Source organism: Hesperophylax consimilis, chromosome 29 (genome assembly GCF_061612785.1).
Source record: "Hesperophylax consimilis isolate HC1 chromosome 29, BYU_Hcon_1.0, whole genome shotgun sequence".
NCBI classification, from domain to species: domain Eukaryota; kingdom Metazoa; phylum Arthropoda; class Insecta; order Trichoptera; family Limnephilidae; genus Hesperophylax; species Hesperophylax consimilis.
In genome coordinates, this window is record NC_142864.1 from 12,365,983 (window position 1) to 12,381,852 (window position 15,870).

The following is a 15,870-nucleotide window of genomic DNA, read 5'->3' on the forward strand; positions in this document are numbered from 1 at the left end:
TTTATAAAGTGCTGGTGACTATTGCTAAATATGTCCGAATTCTTTTCACTAGGGTGGATGTTATGTTACAGTCTACACATTCGCACACGACGCTGGGAGAAGGTTAAGGCGATGCGATACGTAGTAATGCAAAATCATGTGTTTTTGGTTTGAAAATTTGGTCGCCTAGAAATGTTTCAGATGCTTTAATTAAATACTGCGAGTAGAATACATCTTGGCCTTTGAAAAAATCGAGTATTTTTTAGATAAATCTTTTTATGAGCCCAGAAAAAAATAATGTATAAGGCCTATGAAAACTGCTTTAATGTTCAAAATCTCCTACTTACGAACCCGTTTTTGGTTATGATTTTATTGTATAATGTGGCAAATTAAGTTATTTATAAAATGATCGAAAAAAAAATTAAATATTTATGCCTGAACATCCACAAAATAAAATAAAAGGCACTTTTTGGCCATGTTTTTTACTTGCATAAATCAAAACAGGCGGATGGTGTTAAGCGGAAATTTAAACCTTATCGCCATCTACGTAAGGGTTGTTATTGATAGTGGCTCAATTTAAAATATTACACGACGTAGTGCATCGCCTGAAGTCAGTTCATTGGAAAGGAATATGGAAAATGTTTCCATATTCCTTTCCAATGAGCTATATTAAATAAAACAATATGTAGGAACGTAAAACAACAACAACAATAAAAAACATAAAAGAAGAGATAACAAAGTTTGAATTAAGTGAAGCCAAGTTAAAACAAGAGATTCGAGCAATCTAATAAAGTGCTGAGAGGTAAATATGCCCTTGTAAGTTATATTACAGTCGACACATTCGTTCTTTGGGAAGGAATATGGAAAGTTTCAAAGTTTCTAAGAAGACGGTGATTGATTTATCAACACATAAATATATAAATGTTTTTTATCTTACATTTTTTGCAACAATAGAAATAATGATATAAATATCCTCACTGGGATTTCTCGTGCTGAGGTTTTCATTTCACCTAAAAATGTAGACAATTTGTCTCGACGCCATCTAGTGAGAGAGTTAGCACTTACAATGCCTTTCTCATATAAAATAAAGTTGGTTGTTTTCAGGTGGAAAAAAAACGTAACAAGCAGTAATTGTTGAATGAAACACTAGTATATATTGAATCATTTCGCGGGTAAGAGATAAGCCGCCATAGCTCAGTGGTCAGAGCTGTCGACTGGAAATCGAAGGGACACGGGTTCGAGTCCCGTTGGCGTCATGTATCTTTTATTAGGAGAATTTTCAATGTGGATGAGTGTTTTAGGCGAATAATTATTGCTTGTAAAATAATTTTCATTTACATATTATTATAATTTATTTGTATAAATAATATGAATTAATTATAAATATTCAACAAATAAATGTATAAATGTTTTTATCTTACAGTTTTTGTAACAATAGATGTAATGATAATAATATCCTCACTGAGATCTCCCGTGCTGAGGATTTCTTAATTTAGTTGTATAAATAATTTGAAGTAATTATAAATATTATTATGTAGTGTTTTATCTGATCTTTATATGGTTTCTATCCTGCTTTTTATTTAAGACTTAAATGTTATGATATACTGGCGATTTTTGAATGAAAGTTGGATTTTGTTGTAAAGCTTAGCACCAAAATGTAGAAAGCTTTTTTGCCCAAGTTTTGTTTGTTGTAGTTTCTTGTTGGATATGTTTTTGACCTTGAGATTTAGTGTTTCTAAAAAACGTATTGGTTGTTATTTCTTTTGTTTTGTATTTAAGAATATTAATTTTAAATTTATGAATATAATAGCTTGATTAATATGCATATGGAAAGTATTTACCATAGAATATTGACATGACAATGTAACAGCAATCAGATTCAGTAAGGGGATAGGTACCTAGTTCAACGCTCCAAGCGCCAAGTGAAATCGCTGTTACGTAGTGGGTTGACGAAGGTGCAAGTTTGTCGCGAAAAGCCGACAGTGGTTACGCAATGATAATGTTGTCGTAATTGATGGAAGTTAAAGAACTTGAATTGCCGACTTGATCAATGCTAATTTATGGCAAAGCAAGTTTCTCTTTAATTCGAGCGATGGAGTTTTTTATATGTTTTGTCTGGTCTAGAGATTGTCGGGATGGATTGTTACGTTGCACTAGATGTTAACCCATCTTTCACTAGATTTTAACCTTCATACTTACTTTGTTTTCTAATTTCATAAACGTGTTAAAATGAAACATCACCACCTTCATCGGGGATTGGCTCGAAGCTCACATTCAGAGAAGATAAACATTCCCCGGTTACGAATAACCTAACAATATTTAGAAAATCTCCTATTACCACCACAGTACGCGGAAAATGATGTTTTTGTTGTAATGGAGGTCTTTGCCAGCCAAGGTATTGTACAGTTTAGGATTGTTGTAAACAGAAGTGGCGCCCTCTCTTATTTTAGAATCGAACTGTTAAACTTTTCAAACCATTTTTTTTATTAGCTAATTTTAATTAATTCCAACGAATTCTTAACTAAAATATATTTTTTTTAAATGGATGTACACGGGATATTCGGATGTAAGTTATTTGATTGATGAAAATAGTTCCTTATTGTGGGACGGAAGGATTTTCACTGACTTGGTATATTTATATAAAATTCTAAATGATGCATTTTTTATTCCAGAATTGCTTGTATTGATAAGCTTTCGGATTCAACTACGTAATACTAGAAGTCGGGATTTATTTTTGGGAGTAACTACCATATGTATTCCTCATTGCCCAGAATACTTACAGAGGGAAATAATTATACAGATTCAGTGAACATCTTCAATTTATCATTAAACAAATACAAAAAGTTTTTACTGAGGCAGTTGAATAAATGATGTATAATTTTTACTAGCCTTATGTAAAATCCCCTAAAGAGATTATTAATAAATAAACGAATTAATTTTAATTATTTTATTTATAACGCTTTGAAAATTTGTATAACTTTTTTCAATTTTAACTGTAATGCTATCGGAAACGTTGGCTAAATTAGGAGATGCTGCACAGCATAATACTCTATGTAAAAATAAAACATTATAAAACTAAATGATGTTCTGAAATTACATTGATTTTTCTTAACGATTTTATAAATCACATATACTTGTATACAGGTATTATTACATAATTACGTCTAATCGCAATAATCAACTATGTAATAGAAATTTCTCCGGCGGCTGGGGTCACCGCACTTCCCCTACCACTACCGGTAGAACAGACACAGAATAGAGGGGTGAAGTCTCAATGGAGGGAGAGAGCCGGCTGCACTTAACCTAGGCCGTTATTGCCATGTTCCGTGCACTGTGTACTGTATTTTGTGTCGGGGGTAATTGTATAATCAACTGAGTTATTGAAAACCGACAGCCATCTTGGATTGGCCGTGAAAGTTAAGGAAAATGCATTCGAAAGCCTTCCAGATTTTAATGAATACACAATATTGTTTTTTTAATTTCATTTTAACACTATAAAAAATCTTATCGTTTAAAATGAGTATTGCTAATTTATTAAGAATCTCTAGGAATATTTTTGAACTTATAATTTTAAAAAATGTAGTGCAATAACTATATATAAATATTCATGTTAGACTTGTATAACAGTCAATAGATGTCGCACATTTTATTTTATTTTATTAATACAAGACTTAGAGGGTACATGTGGTTTTTGTGATATTTCACCCTCCATGCTAGGGATGACCCTGTGTTATGGAGGGTGAATTTTACAGTTCTTGAGAGAATCTATACATTACTATGATATGAAAAAGAAAAATAATAAAAATGATGAAAAGCTATTTAGGGTTGCAAGAAGAGAATGGAGAAGTTAGAGAATTATAAGATTATAAGAATTACTCAAATTATTAGTAAATAGATCAGACTAATTATTTATTTACATACTTTACCGTAAGTTAGGGAATAAGGATTATGTTATGTTATGTATTATATGTTTATTATGTATTATATGATTATGTATTATGTGTTATAATAAGTTATGTTTTGTCTGAAAGGTGATTAATTGATAGAGTGTAGAATGAATGGGTATTGTAATTGTAATGTATTCCGTGTGTAAGGATCCATTTAGTAATTTGTTTTTTAAAGGAATAGGGTTGACTCACGGTTTTTAGGTTTTCAGGGATAAGGTTAAAGATTTTAGGAGCTAGGAAGAAAAATTGTCTTTGAGCTGACGTGGTATGTAGTGAAGGTACTTTGTAGTGACCGTTGGTTATTGTTCTGGTGGCTTAGTAGTGTTGTAAAAGAGTTTTGTTTTTATATTTGAACCGGAAATGTATTAGCGAAAATTTTAGGTTAAAATTTTAAAATTTTAACCATTAAAATAAAAAAAATTATATATGTATAATGATATTTTCCCTGTGATTTGAACGACACAGTCAATTAAAACAAAATTGAGTTTCCCTGTAAGGAAAGAAAAGGTTTATTTTGTTAATCTCACAAGATTTACATAAAGAAAAGCATTCAGTAACAAAACATTACCTGTAAGGAAAGAAACGACATTTAATGTTATTAATTGTTATGTCAATTCCTTAATCACAATCACGATAGCAATTACAAATTATTGAAATTATTCCCATCAATCTGCCTTGTCACAACCCATAGATTATTTTGACTATGTCTTAAACCATAGATTACGAAATATCGAGTCGACTGTGTAGGTACTGTGGCGCACATCCAGCCAGTGACAGTCCACGACACACACAGCCACAATGACGAGAAAAGCTCGGTATTGCCTTGAATTAAAGAAAATTATATTTTTCTTTACATATGTATCCAAGACACTATCTAGATTGCATTTAGTTCGGGTTAAATACATAGAGATAGTAGCCAAAAATATGCGTTAAAAAGGAAGAAAATATTGGTAGCTCTCAGTCGAGGTATGATACAGTTAAAATGACGCAAGTTGTAAGAGAGACAGTCTTCAATTTTAAAATATAATAAAATGAGTTCGTTTGATGGTTTTGTTAAAAAAAAACTTCAAAAGTGGAATTTAAAATCAACATGGGATAAAGTTTTCATATAGTGGTGAGCTTTTGGAATATCACTGTATAAATGTATATCCTATATCATTGGAATTATGAAATTGCAACTTGTAAAATATGACTAATTTTGGGGGCATCATATGAGTATCTCGGATTTGAGAAGGTTAAATCAATATCTTTGAATTTGGGTGAGTAAACGTTTTCTTTGAGGAATAGATCTTTTTTTTGTATTTTAACCACATTGTTACTATTGTTACTATGTTCATATATTATTACTATGTGATTAAACTGCTGCTAACCTAATAGCATCCTAATCGAATACAACTCAGTAGTTTGGTCTCCCTCTTACAAAATTCATATTAATAACATTGAGCGATTAAAAAAAAAACACCTTTTCATAAATCTTAAATTAAATATCCCGCTAGAATGCATAAATTATGATTTCCTATTAAATACTCTAAAAATTCATTCATTAGAAGACGATGATTTAACTTTATTATTAAAAATATTAAACTCTAAATTAAACTTTTCCAAACTCCTGCAACAAATAAACTTAAAAATACCCACAAGAACAACAAAACACAATACTCTATTCCACTGCTAATTGTTAAAATTGTTTATTATCCCATACAAACGTTTCAGACTATGGGAAATCAATACTTAGGTGATACTTATATGTTTAATGTTGACTTGGTGAATTTTGTCAAAAATACTACTTAATCGTTTAAATGTGGTTTTGTATTATATTACACTCCACCGTTTTATATTAGAAACATTTTTGTATTTAAATAAATTGGAATCGATTGTTTAAATAATAATATTCAGGCAATCGAGTTATAATTATATCTTAATATTAAAAATAGTACTTAAGGCGATGCCATACGTAGTAATGCAAAATCATGTGTTTTTGGTTTGAAAATTAAGTCGCCTAGAAATTTTTCAGATATTTTAATTAAATACTGCGAGTAGAATACATCTTGGTCTTTGAAATTTTCGTTTATGATTTTATTGTATGATGTGGAAAATTAAGTTATTTATAAAATGATCGAAATTTTTTTTAATATTTATGCCTGAACATCCACAAAATAAAATAAAAGCACTTTTTGGCCATGTTTTTTTCTTGCCTAAATCAAAACAGGCGGATGGTGTTAAGCGGGAATTTAAACCTTATCGCCATCTACGTAAGGGTTGTTATTGATAGCGGCTCAATTTAAAATATTACACGACGTAGTGCATCGCCTTAACCATTTTCATAGAGTAAGGTACTGATTATTTTACACTCTATTATCATGTTTTATAGTATGAACATTTTTTGCAATATTTTCACTTATCATCTAATATTCTCATTTTAAAAATTGGAACAGATTGTCTGCAGAATAATTCAAATAAATGATAAGTTAGGTAACATGATATTATAACAGAAAATTATTATATCCCGTAATTTTAACAGGTCTGCCATTAGTTTCATAATTGTTTTTTCTTAGTTTCGCTGAACTTGGGAAACCGTACGAGCGTCCGTAACAGCTAACAACGTAACACGACATAACCGCAAATGGCGGATGCAGCGTTTTCTTCTTTCATAATTACCATTCACTGCATTATTAAGTTAATGCAGAATACACTATTAAGCAGCAAGTCTTAATCCGCGGCGTGGCTATTAGCCATGTTATTTAGCATTACGATTATTAAATGCTTTTATTTATAAATTTTTATAAGATTCTTAATAAAAAATATATATATTTTACAACATCAAATGCACGGTGTTTCAACGTCCGTAGTCCGTAATGTATTAAAAAGAAAACAAAACTTAATGTAATGTAATAAAAAGTAATTGTAAATTTAAAAATTAAATAAAGAAAAAAAAAGTATTGGAATGTTAGGATTGAACCTGACTGTTCAGATCGAGTCACACAGCATTTCTACTTGGCGCATGAATTAGCTTGGAATGTCTCCAGCATGACCGAGAATGACTATCGCACTGTCTCTACTTTCCGGATGTCCGCCACAAACGGCAACATCCGATTGAATCATCGAATCATATAACAAAGACTAGAAATATTGTCATAGCATCTTATTTCTTGACTCACGAATAGTCACTTGGTTTCATTAATTATTCATATTAAGTCGATACCAAAGTTAGATTATAAAATAATCAATACTCTCTGTACGCTAAACATTCAGATTTGAATATTTGCTTGAAATGGCTTAAGCCGTGTTTGGTGACCAGATGTGAAGAGCTAGGTACTTCTCGACCTTCGTCTCACCCATCTCTTTCTTCTCTCTACTCACTTCAGTCTTACAACATACCTCAGTTGGTGATGCTATAGTCCCACTGTATCTAGCCGGTTGGGTTAGGTTAAGTTAGGGTAGGCTAGGTTACGCCTTCAAGTGAAAAGAATCAACTTTATCAGAGAACCATATACTCCTGGGGTGGGGTGGGGGTGGCTAACTCAGAAAAACAAAGAATTAACAGAACATTAAATAATTATAATGTTTGTATTACAACGCTGTAGATAATTTATTCCATTTTGAAATACATATATTTGCCTTTTGCTTTTGTTTTCTTCGAATGGGTTGTTTCGGAGAATTTTAACTTTTATGTTCATTTGCAAGTTCTGTGAAAGATTTTTTCAATAGAACCTTCACAGAACTTGAAAATCAAACTTGAAATTTGATGAATCGTTCAAATTCCGTGAAACAAAACGACCCGTCCTAACTATTTCAGTTCTGTTAAGCAACTATCCTATAATTATATAATAACAAAACTTGAACAGGACTTTCACAAAACCCGAAAATGAACTTTGAAATTTGATGATTTAATCAAATTCTCCGAATCAATCTGGCTTAAATAATTGATTCTTGAGTGGAAATTAAGCCACTTCCCGAAATTCAATCGAATGAAACTGAAACTGCTGTCGATTCAATCAAATGAAACTGACACTGTTGTCGATTCAAACGAATGAAAGTAACACTTTTGTCGATTAAATCAAATGAAACTGACACTGTTGTCGATTGAATCGAATGAAACTGACCCTGTTGTCGATGACAGTGAATTTTATCAACATTAATTTAATACAATAAGTTTATTATACAGTATTTATCAGATGTTTCATGAGTATCTATGTGTTTGTTGTTTATATTATAATTTTGTTATGATATGTCAATCATATCTCTTTATGGTTACCAATAAATGACAACCGTGACTATAGACTATAGGTATGGTGCACTGAAAAATAAACAAATTTTTCTGAATCTGATAATTTTATTACGCCAACGTCTGGACGGTTTCGGCCCTCTGATTGGTCGAATTCAAATCATATGTTTCGGGTAAATTCCGCGTAGCGTTTGCACAAAATTTCACTCATTAGTTCCTTGAAAATGTCAATTCTTCCTTTACCGGCCACTGGAATAGTTTCCCTATTGGCCAACAGAGCGCACCTCTGGCCGCATAATAGCGAATAATTTCATTTGAAATAATCCATAATAAATACGTACAATTTCATCTATTCAAACTACCAAATTACCGTTTTAATACGCATTTAAAAATAAAAAAAATAAAACATTTGATTCAAGTTAATGACAATAAACAACAACCATTGGCATTTAAGATTTTTAAAAATATTTATATTTAATATTATTTATGTAAATAATAATTTTTCATCATTTTTACAGAACACCGATATGAAGTTTGTAGGAAGTGTAGGCACTTACACTTGACCCGTACGCGTGCCCGTACCATGGTGTAAGTGGACGCACTCTGCTTACAATCTGTTCTTGGGTGCATAATGACCTACATGGATACGTTCTTTGTGAAAATAATTGTTTGTCTGGGTTTTCCTCTATGTGGTTTTCAATCAATCTTTATCGCGTATTACTTTGCGTCTAGTGCCGCTCAAGTTTAATACAAGATATTTAAGTTTTCTTATCTTTATACACAATACCACGCCTTCGTGAGTGACTGCATTATTAGAATGGAAAAATTGCGCGTCGCTTTAATTTACTTTATTTATTTATTTATATATCAATTAATGCCCTTTTTTAGGGCTTTTAAATATGAATAAAGTTGTTGCAAAAATCAGTAGCTTTTCTTTTGTTCTAGGCACCCTTAAAAATATCTTAAACATCGAATCAGTAATCACCGCATACTATGGATACGTATACTCAATGATAAAATACGGAATAGTTTTTTGGGGAAACTCAGTAAACGCCAAAGATGTTTTTTATCATCCAAAAGAGGTGCCTACGAAAAATTACAAACTCTGATCACCGGGATTCATGTAGACCAATTTTTAAAAATCTCAAACTTCTGACAGTAACGTACATATTTATAATGGAGTTATGCCTGTTAGTTCGATCATTTTCATAAAAGTTCCCACAAAAAAACACAACACATAAACACGCTACAAGGTTCACAGAAAACTTATTAATCCCAAAAGCAAACAAAACAATTTTTCAAAAAGGACCACACTACATAGCCATTAAAGTATTTTTTTTATTTTTTTATTGTTGATACATTATTTTACAATATTTCATATTCTAATTCAGTAATGTTGGCCTCACTGGGTTGTTTACCCGTGCTGAGGCCCCCATTTTATAATATAAGAATTTATACATTTAAGAAAAAAGAAAAACAACATTAAAATAAAGATAAATTTAACTAAAAATAAAGATTAAAAATTAAAATATAATTATCACACTAAAAGAAAAATATTAAAAGGGAATGTAAATCGGCATTTATAATGATTTATGTGTTTGTGCGTGTTGCGTGTTTTATATATTTGTTTGTGTTGCGTGTATATGTTTTATTCTTTTGTGTTATAGAATTTTGGAAATATTGTCTTTTTGTTCTTTTATCCATTTTTTTTATTTTGTGTTTGAATTTATTTTTATTTTCCTCAATTTTTGTTTCAAGTGGAAGACTGTTGAATGCTTTAATAGCGTGGTATTTATGGTGTCTTTGTCCAAAGGTAGTGTTTACCGTCGGAGTTTTTATGTTTTCTTTGTACGCTTGTCTGACCGGTCTATTAGTGATATTTTGTGTTTGTTGGGGTTTGTTTTTTTGGTCGAAAATGTAGTTTAGTAGTGTTTTAACATATAATTGGCGTATATCAAGTACGTCACAGCTTTTAAATATTTGGTCTGTGTCTATATAAGTATATAAGTATATAATAATATATAAGTATATAATAATCTATATAAGTATATACCAACCTTCCACATAGCATCAAACAAATAACCGACATACTTAAATTTAAATCAACACTATTAATAATAGTAATACCTTACATAAATTAAATACCTCTGTTTTTTTTTTTTTTATTTACATACATTTGTTAACATGTAATTGTTGGGTTATGTAATACAATGTGTATTTGTTGGGTTAGCTGGAAGAAATAGGATGTAACCTATAAGCTATACCCTTTGTACTGTTTTTTTGCAATAAATATCTTTTTGAATTTTGAATATTAAGAAATATATATTATTTATGGCACATAACTAAATTGCTTCATTAACAACATTTTAAAACTAACTAACTAACTAACCATCACGCCGTTTCCCCGCAGGGGTAGGCAGAGAGGACGGACCGCCAAACAACTCGGTCTTGGCACACACTTCTTGCCTCATTCACATTCATACATCGTCTCATACATACTCTTCTATTATTCTGACTCTTGACATAAATAAATTTTAATTTTTACTATAAATTTTCGGATACCATGGTATCATTTTATATTTGTTTAAACATAAATTGAAGATGTTCACTGACTTGGTATAATTGTTTCCCTCCATTAGTATTTTGGGCAAAGAGGAATACATATGGAAGTTTAGCCTATTTGATGGTCGTATCTTAATAATAAGAACCTTCCAAATCTACCTTTAAATCTCCTTCCCCTCGCTTACAATGTCTCACAATGTCCCTTAAAATAATTACTTTAAACATTACTTCTTTCATAGTACCTTGAGTACGTATTTTGTGCTCTTGTTATTATTATAAACAATTATTGAACTCCTTTGTACACCAGAACTCTCTATGATAATTTTGTTGTACCTGCTTATATTGTTCATACTCAGCTTATTATGTACAGACTATACACTTATAATTGTACTCCTGAACAACTTACCTTTATCAATGTATACATTTAAAAGCCTTCAAGGCGTGAATAAATAAATAAATAAAATTAAATTTGCGGATACCATGGTTTCATTTTTTTGTTTGCGGGTAGAACAAACATCATCCTTTAATATTGTCTTGATTATCGGGGATTCGACATCAGTCTGGTATCAGCCAGCTATTTCTCTACAATTTCGGACTCTATTTGAAAATTTTTAACTACATTTGACCATTGATATGGCTATTTTTGACTATATTTGATCGAATAAGGTGACAGGATTAGATGATTCGCTTAAAAAAATGGCTAAAAAATCAAATCAAACATAATATGACTCCCCACCATACATCCTTTTATTTATCAATACATTTTTGTTGCATACATAGAAATTAACAAACAAAAAAGGATAACAAATTATTATAAGCAATAATTAGTCGCCTGAAATATCTATACAAATTGAAAATATCTTCCGAGTAAAAATAAACGCCGCCGACGGGAATTGAACCCGCACCCTTCTGATGTCCGGTCAGGTGCTCTGGACCACTGAGCTACGTCGGCTTATTTCCAACAAGCCAAATAATTCAATATGTACGAGTACTAGTAGGTAATTCAATCAACAATTACTGCTTATTATACTATCCTAATTTAATATAATTTTTTATCCTCTGTGCTATGCATAAAAAACCTTGTCTTATAAACATTAGTTTATCATTAAAAAAAATAATAATACGACAATAATTCCAAATCACATCATTTTATCATCAACTCAAAACGTTTATAATAGCTTTAATCGCCAAAGGCATTGAAGCCAATCAAAAATGTACGTACATGATGCATGTCTGTGGAAGAAACTAGCGCGATGTGAGAGTTATGTCAGCTATTCATACGAGTTTATACGAGAAACGGAGAAAGTTGATAGTGCGTATATTTTATTGAACATCCCTTCCTTCTCGCTTCGTACAGTGGTTTCGTTTTGATGTAAAGTGTGTTCTGGATATATAGTATTGAGAATCTTTTCATTCACTTTGATTCTTGATTGATTCTGAATCTCAATTAATTATGAATCTTGATTGATTATTACCATTGATTGATTGTAAATCTTTATTGATTCTGAAACTCTATTGTTTCCGAATCAGGATTAATTCTAAAACTTAATTGATTTTAAACATTTATTGGCTTTGAATACTAATGGGATTGATTCAGAATCTTCATTAATTTTTTAAATTGTTTGATTCTGAATGGTGGTGAATCTTGATTGATTATTACCATCGATTGATTGTAAATCTTTATTGATTCTGAAACTCTATTGTTTCCGAATCAGGATTAATTCTAAAACTTAATTGATTATAAACATTTATTGGCTTTGAATACTGATGGGATTGATTCAGAATCTTCATTAATTTTTTAAATTGTTTGATTCTGAATGGTGACGCATTTCGAATCTTCATTAATTTTTTAAATTGTTTGATTCTGAATGGTGATACATTTCGAATCTTCATTGATTATGAATCTTGATTCATTCAACTACATTGAAACTAAAAAAATTTCAATCCTGAATCTTGATTAATTTTGAATGTTGTTTAATCCTGAAACTTTTTTAAATTTCGTATTGATTCTAAAACTTTATTAATCCTGAAACTTTTTATAAATTTCGTTTTGATTCTAAAACTTTACTAAACCTGGAACTTTTTTTAAATTTCATATTGATTCTCAAACTTTATTAATCCTGAAACACTTTTTAAATTTCGTATTGATTCTAAAACTTTATTAATCCTGAATCTTGATTTATCCTGAATCATGAGTAATTTTGAATCTTAATTGATTCTTACTTAATTCTAAATTAATTTTGAATCAAAGATTCATTTATTCTTAATCTTAATCAATTTTGAATTTTGGTTGATTCTAAATCATAATTGATTATGTATAATGATTGACAGTTAAATAGACATTTCAAAGTTCCGTAGCTCATGATGAAAAATAGTTACATCCACACGAAATTCGTTTCGCAAATTTTTGCTGTCACATAAATGAGAAAATTTTCTAAAACCACATAAGATATATTAAAAACACATGACCAGGTATGCGATTTTTTTTACTAAAAATTTGGAAATTTTTCACAAACTAACAAGAAAAATATTTTCGTTGTTATTCACTTAGGTACTAACCAATTAACTTCGAGAGCAAAAAATTCAAACTCTCATGAGGATGGCTGATTTATTAAAATCCTGTTACAAACGTGATGGCACACCATTTCCTAACAAATGAGCACGCCTTCACTCAGCTGCGCTTATCGTAATAATCAAAAAGACGAAATGAAAAAAAAAATAATTATGAACACGTGTTCCGACATCCAAAATAACATATTCGTGTTTTATCGAAAGTTTGTTAGGAAACTTACAGTCCCGTTTTTAACAGGAATACGAATATTTTACCAGGTTTTTAATAAATTAACACTATTTTCCCATGCTATAAATTCAATCAATACTTACATCATATTTTGATTGATAAAACTTTTTTATAACCCAGCACTTCCTGTAGAACTTTGTCAGTAGATATACGACGTAAGTCAAATACCAAGAAGGTATTTGAGTGCATTTTCCACGTAACTATCTTATCAGTATTGCTATAATACCCTATCAACCGGTTTCTTCGTAATATGGAATATTTATATATTCATTGCCAATATTTTCATAATCCTTAAGTAATAATCTTAACAATATCAAATTAGATTCATGATTATCGCATACAAAAATTTGTGTCACATATTTAAGAAATTTTATTAATTGATAACCAACGTTCCAAGAATTGTTTAAAAAACAGATAGGTTCCTTAATCTAAAACCCAAATTTTCGTGCATCGTACGAGCCTCACACCTGTTCAATAATTATTAGTTTTCTTTTGACAAAAAAATCCGATTTTTTACACGATATAAAGCACTTCGCAAATGTGTTATCTCTTGATAATTTCAGAATTCGCCGAAATATTAGTTCATCGAATGGGAAATCCAAAGTACTTTAAGAATTTGACGAAATATATGTTAATATTATGTAAAAAAATAATATATTATTTAAACATATTAATTATCAAGTTCATATTATGTAAACATGTTAATATATTATTAGTATATTATGTAAACATGTTAATATATTATTAGTATATTATGTAAGCATATTAATTATCAATTTCATATTATGTAAACATATTAATATATTTTTAGTATATTATGTAAACATATTAATTATGAAGTTCATATTATGTAAACATCTTAATAAAATATTAGTATATTATGTAAACATATTAATTATCAAGTTCATATTGTGTAAACATATTTGTATATTATGTAAATATATTAATTATCAATTTCATATTATGTAAACATATTAATCATCAATTTCATATTATGTAAACATATTAATTATCAATTTCATACCATGTAAACATATTAATATATTTTAGTATATTATGTAAACATATTAATTATCAAGTTCATTTTGTGTAAACATATTAATAAAATATTAGTATATAATGTAAACATATTAAGTATGAAGTTAATATTATGTAAACATATTAATATATTATGTAAACATATTAATATATTATGTAGACATATTAATATATTATGTAAATATATTATGTAATTATCAAGTTCATTTCATGTAAACATATTAATATATCATACAAACATATTAATTTTCAATTTCATATTATGTAAACATATTAATATATATATTAGTATATTATGTAAAAATTTTAATATATTATTAGTATATTATGTAATTATCAAGTTCATATTATGTAAACATCACGAGGCAGTGGCGTTTTAAATCAGGGTAGGCAGTATGAAAAATAGTCAATTAATAGGTGTTGAAAAAGCTTTCCTCATACGTCGTAAATTTTCGCTAAAAATGACTAAGTTGCTGGCTTTAGCCAAAAATGTTGGTTGGGATTACCTACCACATCTAATATCCAGATAACCGCTTAATTTATGCATACTACAAGCCAATTACTGGATGCATTAAAAATTTGTATTTTATCTACTACACAATTGCATGCAAGAAAGCCAATTTTTTTTTTCAGAATCATACGAAATTTTTTCGGCTTTCAACACCTGAAAATGATTTATTTTGCAGTCTGCCAATCTATTATTGAATATGGTATCATAGCATGGGGAGGCGGCACTTCATCTGCACTAGACCCAATAATAAAGGCTCAGAAAACAATTTTAAAAATAATTCTAAGGCTACCTATAATTACAGACTCGAATCTAATTTTTAATATTATGAATGTGTTTGATGTTCGGCAGCTGCAAAAACTATGCTAACTCATCTATACTCAAATATACATAATTACTACGTAAAAAGTTCAAATACACGATGTACTCGAAGCAACAACAAAAACTTACTACAAATACCGATAACACAAACTACGTTTGGTCAACGAAATTTTAAATACTTTGCGACAAGACTCTACAAAATTCTTCCAGACAGCATAAAACAATGTGATTCACAAAAAAATTTCAAAGATAATGTAAAAATTTGGATCAAAAATAAGAATAGGGCGTCTACCGGTACATTCACCCAAATTTTGCAGTTATTGAAGCCACCACATTATTGAGCGAATACATCTTAATACAAGTAAAGGGTGCGTTCAAAGGTATTAGGAACTAAAACGAAAAATTCTGCCTCAACGCAGGCTAGCCTAGTGAGGCGGTATTTGAGAAACCTCAACTGTAATTTTATATTCTTTTTACCTTCACAATATTA

At 29.8% G+C, this 15,870-nt stretch overlaps 1 non-coding gene across 1 annotated transcript; it reads left to right on the plus strand.

Annotated features, from left to right (window-relative positions):
• The first annotated feature begins 1,162 nt into the window (after nucleotides 1-1,162).
• On the plus strand, nucleotides 1,163-1,235 carry TRNAS-GGA (transfer RNA serine (anticodon GGA)). The gene has a single exon. It is a non-coding gene; the product is annotated as a tRNA-Ser (tRNA).
• The last annotated feature ends 14,635 nt before the right edge of the window (nucleotides 1,236-15,870 follow it).